Consider the following 11,413-nt stretch of genomic DNA (forward strand, 5'->3'; position numbering starts at 1 on the left):
ACTGTGTTTTGTTGATTTATTTACAATTAAGTGACATGAATGACAAATTAGTATAATGGACTAATAGGTCACATGAAGCACAGCCTGAGACCAGCAGAACTAGATGGTGCCCAGCTACCACTTCTTTGATTGGGATCACAATAGAAGATCCTACACAGAGTGGGAGGAAAATGTAAAACAAAATTCAGTATCATAAGAAGGACCAGACTTACAGGTTTGATAGAGATGGTGGAATGCTGGAGACATGGTCCTTAGTCATCTTCAAACCTGGAACACAAACCACTCTCAGTGATCACCTTTCAGCCTAGCAATAAGTCTATGAAGTATGCCCCTCAGAACAACCAACCAAAGGAGACAAAAAAGTTTGCCCAAAAACAAAGTTCAAAAATCAGGAAGGGGCAGAAAAGATGGGTGCGTGGGAATGGGAAGGAAGTGGGAAGAGGGCTGTTTCATTGAAGGGATTGCAATTAATGCTGTGAATCATAATGTGTATAAATTGTTGAATAGGAAATGAATTTACCCAAATCACAATAAAATGCTAAAAACAAAACAGAAGATAGGAATGCACCAGGGAAAGAAAAAAAAGGCACAGTTATGGGGAGGTGGGTACTGTGGTCTTCCTACCTGCCCTGTATAGGAAAAGGGCTACAAAGGGCAAATTCATCCTTCTCTTCCTGGGTAACCTCTTCTCCAACCTCAACATCTATGGGGTCTGTGCTCAGACCTCTGGTGGGCAAAAGAGTGTTGTTGTTATGTGCCGTGGAGTCTGTTCTGACTCATAGCAATCCTGTACAGGGTTTCCGAGGCTGTAAATCTTTACGGGAGCACAAAGCCTCGTCTCTCTCCCGCAGGGCAAATGAGTAAGTGGGGATAAAAGGGCTGATTTAGGGAGGTGGGAACTGTGTGGTCCCCCGACCTGCCTGGCCTGGTAAAAGGATTGCAAAGGGTTGGGCTTGCATCTGGATTTGATTTCTTAACTTTATGTGTGTGTGTGGTGTGTGGGGGAGGGCACTGTCCTGCAGTTGGGGGAAGGGGATAAGCTCTCCAGTACATTCCACAGCTCTGACTGCCTAGACTCCTGACTGGGGGTTGTGCTGACATTTTCTTCTGAGGAGTTGGGGTGGGGGCAACCTTGACCTTGTTGGGCTCACTGTTGGCTCTGAGTGCCAGCCGCGGCCTTACACTTTGTGTCCATGCGGTAGGACACTTGCTCTTGCTGACGAGGGACATCTGGTCTTCGGATTGGGGTCCCTTCCCTGGAGGTCACAGGCAGCCTAGAACTCTGTGAACCCAGTGTGTGGTCCTCTGGGGAACCCCTCATGTCTGGCTGTCTCCAGATTCTCCATCCCCTCCCCAGTTCCAGAGATGCTCCTGGAGTTCTTGATTTCACTGGGTCCGGACTCACTGATACCTGTGTGGTTTACAGTATGAATAGAAGACCCCAATCTCCACCACCCTAATTTTGGAGCTGCAGCATCCTGTAGCCATCTGGTCTCCCAGAGGCAGGAGATAAGGAACAAAGTGATGCTGAGGATTGTTCCCTCAGCCTCCTGGTTTCTCTATATAGAACCTCTCCTGGGGCTGAGGCCAAGGCATGTGTTGGGATGGGAGCTGGGTGCAGCCCGAAGATGCAGTTCTACTTCCCTAAGCCAAATATAGAGAAAGGATCACTTTCAGTCCTCCTGGTCTCCAGTCGCTCTTCTCTATGCTCTAGCCTTGCACCCTAGGCAATGGGTGATAGGAGCTTCTTTCCATTCCTGGGTTTTGTGTATAGTACAAAGGCAAAACTTAGGCATACATGTGTTATACATGTATTTGTGGTATGTGTTTGTGCAGCAAAGAAGTATCTGAATTGTGAGTGAGAGTGTAGGCGTTTCCATGGTATAACATGTCAGTCTGTATGTGTATGGAGGAGATGTGTGTTAGTGTGGTGTGTAGACAGGGGCTGTATGAATCTGAATGAGTGTGTTCCTGAGAGTAAATTTCTGTATGTGTTGTGAGGAGAGAATGACCCGTTCAGAGAGGATGTTTCCCTCTCCACTGTGAATGAGTGGGCCTCATTTTTAGATGTCTTCACTGTAGAGTTTGGATGGGGCTGTCTAGCATCAGAGAATAGAGGACATGTACCTTTGAGAAGGGAACTCCACATCTCACAAAACACACCACACCCCTATCATTAACCCCCAAAAACCCTGGAGCCCAGATCCCAAATGCCAAATAGAAGGAAATGCAAGCAACTCCATCCTTCACGGGGCTCCAGGCAGTAACCCGCCTTGGTAGTATCCCCCAGTCAGTTCACACTGGGAGGACCGGACTCCAGACAGGTATCGCTGAACTGGTTTGCATCTAGTTTCCCCTGCGTTGGCCTCTAATAGCCTTGCATGGCCAATCTAGATTCCACAGGGATAGAAGAAGAATGGAGAAGGGGAGGACCACATTCTTATGTCCTGATTGGGACCATCATACCTGGAAGAATTCCAGAACTGAAGTCCTTGAGTACACTCTGCCCTGCCTCCCCCAGAAATGCCATTCCCCAACACTGTGGCCTGGATGAGGGAGATGGGGCACCCTGCCAGGATCCCCTAGCCCAGTGGAGCCAGTCTACATCAGACATTTGGTTTCCATTTCTCAGCTCATTAGAAGAGATTAGCTAGAGTCCCCCTGTCGGCTGAGGGTTGGGGGCTGGGTTTTCCACTGGCAAGAAGGCAGGGTGAGGGTGGAGAGAAAAAATGGAATCTTGGACTGAGTTCTATGTTTGATTCAGGTAGGGGAATGTCTGGAGAGCTGGCCTCTCCCTTATTAGACTCCAGAGGTCTGGCCACTGCAGTCCCTTCAACTCCTTCCAGGAAAAGGTTGGTTGTCCTAATCCCCTCTGCCCTCTGGGCCAGATTCTGCCACCAAGCTGCTCCAGGAATGTTATAAGGTATGCAAGAGTTGGGGGCCAGCTCGATCTCCCTTTCTGGGGGTATATGGCTGTGTGGTAAATGACCCTGAAACATTCCTAGTCAGAGAAACCCCCACCACCACCTGCATTCCAGACCCCTGTGGCAAATATCACCTCTGACCTGGAAACAAAGTCAAGATGCTGTGATTGGATGGAGCTGAGAGGCAGGCTGGAGATGGTGGGTTACCACAGGGAGGAGGGAAGGAAGGAGCAGTTTGTGAATCAGGAGGGCAGTGGGGAAAAGGTACATTCAAGTGGGGAGGGGGAGATATTGGGGGCAGAGTGGAGGATTGGGCACACCCGGGAGAGCAGACAAGACTCCAGCCAGCCAGGGGTCTAATTAGATCCTTACTGTCAGAATGACCTGTCCCCTGTAAGTCTGAGGCCCCAGGGGCTTCAGGAAGGCAGGGTCAGAGAGTAGAGGGGGTGGGGCTGCTGCAGATAATTGGAAACACATTCTACTGAGTGAGCAGGCGGCTTCACCAGGCTCCTCACTCCCCCTTCTCTTCCCCAGGCCCCCAAACCCCTTCCCCATGACCTGGACAATTCCAACCAGACTAAGGGAGGGGCTGGTGGTGTCTGGGAGGAGAAGCCTGGTGGGATTGGCGTCCTGGGCCCAAACACAGTCTCTAAAGGGCAAACAACATATTTTCGCCATGCAATGGTATTTAATTACACATAAAAACAGAGCCATTAAACTGAAATTAAACCCGTGTTGGAATCACTTAATTCAGGGCATGACAAATTGCTTTCAGTGGAGGCAGCAGGGCAGTCCCCTGGGGAAGAGATGGAGTTTAGCAGCTTCCATGGCTGGCTGGGTCCCCGCTTTCTGTTGGCCTGCCTGCCAGCTCTAAAGTCTGAAGCCCAGGTCAGAACCTTCTTGCTAAAGACCACCCAAGCCAATGGGAAGCTCCTAGATTTGTTCAAAATAATAGGAATGGAGGGTTGGGGAACCACAGAATCACTGTCCAATGCGGTTTTCTATAACACACTCCATTTTCTTGATGAGGAAGTGGAGGGCCAAAGATACCAAGGTTAGCCAGAGTCAGGATTAGAACCCTGAAACCAAGTCATGATCGGGGGGCTGCTTTTCCAAGCTTGTTGGAAATAGAGGTTGCAGCTTAGTGGGGATGGTGGGGGGCATCCAGAGCAGACCCTGAATGACAAGAGGAGGCAGAGTTCTCCAGAACACCAGCGAAGGCAAAATGGTGGCCCTGGGCTTGGGATGCTGAGCTAGCCTTCATTCCTTGTAGGGTAGCTCGGTGCCCACACTCTGTAATCAGAGAGATCTGGCCACTTACCACCTGAGTAACACTGAGTAAATAAGACCCTTCATTTCTCTGAACCCCAGTTTCCCCATCTGTCAAATAGGGATAGTAATTCCTACTTGTAAGAGTTGTTGTGAGGACCAGTTCAGTTAATCTTTCTTCTCTGGGACTCAGTTTCCATTGGAAATAAGATCCACTTGAGAACTACTAATTTCTAGAGCTTGAGTTTGTCTACATGTTTGCAGCCTTTCCCCCTCCTTCTAGCTCCCTTTATTTCTTCAGTTTCCCTTCTCTTCTCCCTTCTGTGGTTTTTACTCTTAACTATGGACAGAGGTCTGGGATCTGTGGTGGAACCAATGGGTAAGAGAAGGGAGACTCATGCCCTCTAAGGTTTCCCTGCTTCACTTGGTCCTGCAGTGGCTATGTGGGATGGCCAGCTAGGAGGTGAAAGGAGACTCAATGGGCCAGGGCTGCACTTGGAGGGAGGGACTGTTGGAGGTATCTCACTGAAGTAGGGGCCCCATGTTGCCTGTGGCCTCCATCCCCCATATGTCTGCTGTGATCCTGAAACCTGCTCTCCTGATTGGAACCAGATGGGTCTTTTAGTGGCTGGAGGATGTCTGAGCAGTCCACCCTGGCTCCTCACTCAGTGTCCTCCCCTAGAGAATGAGAGAGCGAGAAAGAGAGGAGAGAGGAGAGAGGAGAGAGGAGAGAGGAGAGAGGAGGACCAAGGCATAGGCAACATAGGGAATTCCTTCTTTGCTGCGGCTGGGAGAGAGGACCCTTTTCTACCTCCTTCCCACTCTTCAGGCTAGTGGTCTGGAAACTTCTAACTCAGCACTTGGAGGGTATTGGAGGGTAGTGGGTGGGCGAGGGCTGTGAGAACAAGTCTCCCACTGAGGCTTGGGTGGCTAGGCCTCCACCTGAGAATGGGAACACACCTTCTTAGCTTTCACCAAGCTCAGTTACATGTTGCCAAGAGTGGCTTATCATGTCTGTCCCCCAGACTATTGGATGGCCTGGAGATCATTTCCCTCGCTCCTGGCTTCCTTGGCCTTGGTGAATAGAGAGGCTCCTGTACTGGGGGCTCAGCTGAGGGGGGCTGGGGCCTGGTGTTCCTGTCAGTTTAGGCCTCCCAGTGACCCAGCTGCAGATGGCTCCCCCGCCAGCCTGGCGGCCAACATAAATGCTTTACAGCTGTATCTCTATCAGCTTGTCCGGAAAAGCCTAGGGATAGGGTGGGGGCATCCAGGAGCCACAGAGGGGCACACGTGGGGAGCCGGGAGGGTGGGGGACAGGCCAACACAGATGCCCAGCTTAACCAGATTGCTGAGAGAATGAGCGACAAGGAAACCTGAAGCTGTGGAAAAAGCATCCCAGATATGCAGGGGTTGGAGTGGGGGCTTCCTGAGGCAAGCTCACATGGTGGGGTGGGGTGTCACCCAGCATCCCTGAGGCCAGGTGACTGGAGCCAGAAGTGTCTAAGTTAGGGTAGCAGGGAGGAGGGCCCAGCCTCATCCCTACCCTGGGGGGAAATTGGACCAGACTGCTCAAGAAATAAACTCAATTTTCCAGCAACATGGAAGGTTAGTTGGACACTAGAGGGTTCCCCCCATCAAAAAAAAAAAACAACAACTGAAAAACAAAACCCAATTGCCTTTGGCTGAGTTGTTTCCCAACTTCATTTCCCAGCCTCAGTTCAAGGCTTCGCATTCAAAGTGACATGTGACCGCTTGGTGACCCTGGCCTGATTGGCTGGCTATGCCAGGGGTCAAGTCAGGCCAACCTTCGGAACTGTGCTCCAGGGTCTGTGACCACCCCCGCCTCCAAAAGTCCTCTGGGGTCCCTCTCTGTGCCTCCCAACTCTGCACAGCAAAGGAGGAGTTGTGTCAAAAACAAAAACCCTCCCCACGAAGGGATTGCAAATTTAGGGGCGGGTAAGTCCTGAATCCTAGGCAGCATGCCCAGAAGGGTTTATATTAATATGTAGACTGGGGCCTTAAAAGTTTTGAAAAATTCCCTTATTTTTATTATTATCAGTTTATGTGTGTGCACACATGTGGGTGTGTGGGGAGGTTGCCTTTAAAATACAATCTTGAAAATCCCTGTTTGAGGAATTTGGCACTGCAGAGGGTGGTCTTGTGAGGGACTTGGGCATTGGCAGAGGCAGGGAGGGTCAGTACAATCCAAAGTGGAGGGTGGGCCCGGGTGGGGGAAGAGCAGGGACAGCCAGGCGCAGAGATTTTGGGGTAGAGGTGGGAGGTGGAAAAGACCACACAGGAGGCTTTGGGAGAGCAGAGTGTGTCAGGGGAGACAGGGAGGGCTCCAGTCTGAGAAAAGCTACTCCCAAGAAGACGAGGACTGGGGGGAACCTTCAAGGACCTTTCCTCCAACCCACCCATATCACAGATGGGGGAAATCGAGGCCTGGATGAGTTTGTGTCTCCTTTCTCTGAAGGCATACAATGAGCTGGTGGCAGATACAGATGGGAACTCAGTACAATGTCCTTTCCCCAACATCTATTCTCCCAGTGGGACTGGGTGTGGGATTCTTGGACACTCAAATAGGAAGGGTCCCTGCAGATGTCATGGACTGCCAAAAGAACCAATAGATATATTTTGGAAGAAGTGTAGCCAGAGTGCTCTTTGGAGGCCAAGATGGCTAACCTCTGTCTCTCATACTTTGGATATATTGTCCGGAGGGAACAGTCGCTGGAGAAGGATGTCATGTTTGGTAAGATGGAGGGTTGGAGAAAAAGAGGAAGACCCCCAATGAGATGGATCAGCCAGGTGGCATCATTGATGGCGTCAAGTGTGGCAGCGGTAGTGAGGTTGGCTCAGGATCGGACATTGTTTTGTTCTGCTGTGCATGAGGTCTCTATGAGTCGGTTCTGACTCGATGGCACCTGACAACAACTTCAGATGTTAGAATGATGAAGCTAAGTAGGCTCTGTTACTTGGGAGGAAGGAAGAGAGTGTACCTTCTGTGTAGAAGAACCATGACCCCAGGTGAGGGGGATGGAGCCCTGAGGGGATGCTGAGGGCCACAAACCTGGCCGGGGTCATGTGGTTTAAATCCACCAGTGGCTCCTTAGGAGAAAGATGAAGCTGTCTGCTCCTGTATAGATTACAGTCTTGGAAGCCCTCCCTCCATAGGGTGGCTATGAGTCAGAAACCACTCAATGGCAGTGCATTTGTTTTGGCTTGGTGTGGTTAGGACCAGCCCCAGGGCCTTTGCACTCACTATTTCCTCTGCCTGTCTCACTTTTACCTCTCTTTTTCACAAGTCTGGCTCCTCTTCAACCTTGAAGCCTCAGTCCTTCCAATCGATGCTTCTTCTGAAAGCTCTTTCCTGCCCATTCTACCTAGAGCAGTTCCTTCAACCTAACCCCTCCATCACAACTGCTTGCTTATTCCTTGCATGATCTTTTTCATAATAATTGTTTTTCTTTCATTCTAAAATATACACTAGCTCCATGCCTATCTTATTTAATTATAGTTGAATCCTCAGAGTTTGGCATAAAATAGATGCTCAGTGAATGTTTGTTGACTGAATAAATGGACGTAAAAGGAAACAGGTAGCGGCTGGGACGAGGCAGTACTGGATAGTTGTTAGTGCTGAAGGCTTGTCCTAAGGTAGCTGGGGGTCCTCTGCTCACTTCTGTCTTTCTCCTCACTCTCCCTTTCTTGGCCCTGAGGGGGCCCGGAGGTCCAGAGACAATAAAGACAACACACGACAGTAGTCTTTCTGGTGGAGTCCTGATGTGGCATTGTAGGTTAAGGCGCTGGACTGCAAAGTCGGTTTGAACCACAAGTTTGACAGTTCAAGCTCACCAGCTGCACCTCAGAAACCCTATATAGGGTCTTTATGGGTTGGAACTGACTCAACAGCACTTAACAACAACAATCTTTCTGGTATGGCATGGTGGGATGAAGCATTGGACCACAAGGTTGGTTTGAACCGCATTGTCGGTGGTTCAAATTCACCAGCCCTCCATGGAAACCATATACAGGGTAGCTATGAGTAGGAATCAACTCAATGGCACTTAACAACAACATCTATGACTCTGGTCCCATTCTTTTGTTTGGGTCTTATCTTTTATTTTCCAGGGACTTATTCTCATACATCCTTTCCTCTTTGCCTTTTCTCTCTCCATCTCTCTCGTCCCTCACCTTTTAAATCTGTTCCACAACTGGTTAGTCTCTGTCTTCCCCTTCACTATCATACTCCATGATTTACTCATTGTTGAGTAGACTGGGCCCTCCAGGCTGAAGGCACACTCCCCACCACAATAGGACACTCTGAAACATGGAAGGGGTCCCTGTCATTAATCTGAGGCTGCACAGCTTTTGGGAGGAGGGATGGAGGCCGTGAGGGTGAAGTTGCAGTAGGGGGTGTGATGAGGAAGACAGAAGTGTCCCAGGATCATCTAGGCAATGTCAGGGATTTCTCCATGCTGGAGCAGATTATCTGGGGGCTCAGGCCCCCATGCCCTTCCCAGTAGGGCAAAGGGGGTGGTTTCTGTTCAACATCCCTTTTTTCTCTACCAGGCATTGGTTTCCATTTCAGCAATTTAGAGGAAGTGTGGTTGATTGTTTCTGTCTGGGTAGATGATCTTTACGAGGCTACCTCAGAGAGTCCTGCCTGATTGAAGGTAGGGACGCAATAGGGGCAGAGCAGGATCTGGACACAGAACTCAGATTTTCATCCCCACCCAGAACCCGGTGGCTCCACTGTCCATCTGGCCTGGGAGTGCAGGCCAGAAACCTGGCCCTCTGGAAATCCTCACCCTCAGTCCTCACACCAAGTCCCATGGACTCTCTGGCTACATTGCGCTCCGCTCCAACCCCTCTCCCACCTCCACTGAAGCCCCCACCTGGGTGGGTCTCAGGCTTCACCTCAGCACTGTACACCTTGCCTCCTGCAAGGCTTTCTCATAGCCCCTTTCACCCCCTCCCCTAGCAGTTCTTGCAATAGCAGTGAGCTTACTGAAATGCAAGCTGGGCCTGCCAGCCTCGTGCTGTTTCATGGGTCCCTAGCTCTTAGAACCAAGATCAAAATCTTCAAGCAGCCTGACCTCTGCAGCCCTTGGCAGTCTCTCCTGGCCCCAGATTCCGTTGCTCTTTGCAAACACCAGCCCTAGTCCTTTAAGCCTTTGACTGGACCATGATCTCTTCTACCACTGGCCTTGCCCTTGCTGCTACCTCTACTCAGGGTGCGCCCAAGGCTCTTCCTCCATCACATCCCTGCCAACTGCTTTTCCTTCCTCTCAGCCACCATCACCTTTTCCGGGAAGCCCTCTAAGACTTCCCGGAGTAGGTCAAGTCTCTCAAGTATTCACTCTCAGTGCACTTATACTTCTACTTTCAACTCACAAAGTTGGTTTGTTTCATATCCACAGTGCTAAACTAAACAATTATGTGAGAGCTCAGAGGGGGCACAAGGGCTCTGAGAGTGAAGACTTGGAAGAATTGACCTACTCAGAGAAGGAACTCTGGTGGCATTGTAGGATAGGCACTGACTACTAACCACAAGGTTGGCAGCTTAAACCTACCAGCTGCTCTGCTGGAGAAAGATGAGGCTTTCTGCTCTAGTAAAGATTTATAGCCTTGGAAACCCAGAGACAGGGTTCACTATGAATTAGAATGGACTTAATGACAGTGAATTTGAGTTTGTTTGATATCTCCAGGTAGGGCCCTGGTAGTGCAGTGGTTAAATCATTCTAAACTGGAATGTCTGTGGTTTGAACCCGCCAGCTGCTCTGCAGGACAAGGATGCGGCAGTCTACATTTGTAAAGATTTACAGCTTTGGAAACCCCATGGGGCTTTTTTACTCTACCCTATTGGGTCACTATAGGAGCTCTGGTAGCGTAGTGGTTACGAATCGGGCTGCAAACCTTAAGGTCAGCAGTTTGAAACTACCAGCTGTTCCATGGGAGAAAGATGAGGCTTTCTGCTCCCGTAAAGATTTACAGCCTCGGAAACCCTGTACAGGGTCGCTGTGAGTTGGTTCCGACTCCATGGCATATAACCACCACCACCATAGAGTCACTATGATGAGTCAGAACCGACCGGATGGCAGTGGTTTTGGTTTCAATATATCTCCTAGGATTTGCTAGCTTTAGCAAATAAAAATATAGGATATGCAATTCTTCTTGGAGTTCAGATAAACCATGAGTAAGTAACATGTTTAGAATATACATGTTTCAAATTCTGCATGGGATATGCAATAGCTGTAATTTATCTGACAACCCTACTCCCAGGCCAGGTACACAGTAGGCCCTCAGCATCCACTGACTGATTTACCAAATGAGTACAGGAAGGGGCTTTCCACCCTTCTCCCTTGAGCCTGTTGCCCATAGAAGCTTCCTTCCAGGCTCCCAAAGCCCTAATTTCTTCATTTTGAAAGAGGGAGCAGATTTTCCTTGGCTTAATTTCTCCTGTCCTCCCAGTCTCTTTCCACCTCTTGTCTGCCTCCTTACCTGCTCTACTTCTCCATGCTTTGTCAACCTCTTTATATATATATAAGTTTTTACTGTGAATTATGTGTTAGTATACATGGGAGAACATTATCTTTATATTCATCCTATCGTATTTAGTTTCATTGCAATGATTATAATCCCCTGCATGCATCATTAAACAATCAAGGGGTACACTCCGCATGCCTGTCTCCAAAGCACCAGCACACTGCCCCTCTCCCTCCCTAAGTCCAGAGTCCCCAGCTGCTCCTTCTGTCCAAGTCATTGCCTCTGCCTCCATCCCTAGTGTCACTGCCTGTCCGGACATGGTCTCACACTTCGCTTTTCTTCCTTGATGGTTCCAGGGATCTCCGCTCCTGGACAGCAAAACCAGCCACTCCCCTCCTTTTGTTACAAAATGTTTACATTGACCTTTCCAACACTTGCTGTCAGACCTGATAGCAATCATTCCCTATTGAACCACAGGAGTCTTATTCCCTCACCTTTTATCAAACCCATTCAAACAGGCTGGAAACAACTCAATGGAGAGTCTACCTTCCCTAGTACCCTCTGGAAATAGGTTCCCTGTTGAACGCTTGTAAGCCAGTCACTTCTTGCCTTTGTAGCCCCCCTGTTTTGGGTAGCCAATGTTTAAGTTCCCCATCCTTGTTGACCCTGTGTACCAAGGGGATGGGAATGATCCTCACTGTAAAGATTTGTTCGCTCCTTTGTCAGACTGCATC

Source organism: Chrysochloris asiatica, unplaced genomic scaffold (assembly GCF_000296735.1).
Source record: "Chrysochloris asiatica unplaced genomic scaffold, ChrAsi1.0 scaffold00007, whole genome shotgun sequence".
NCBI lineage: Eukaryota > Metazoa > Chordata > Mammalia > Afrosoricida > Chrysochloridae > Chrysochloris > Chrysochloris asiatica.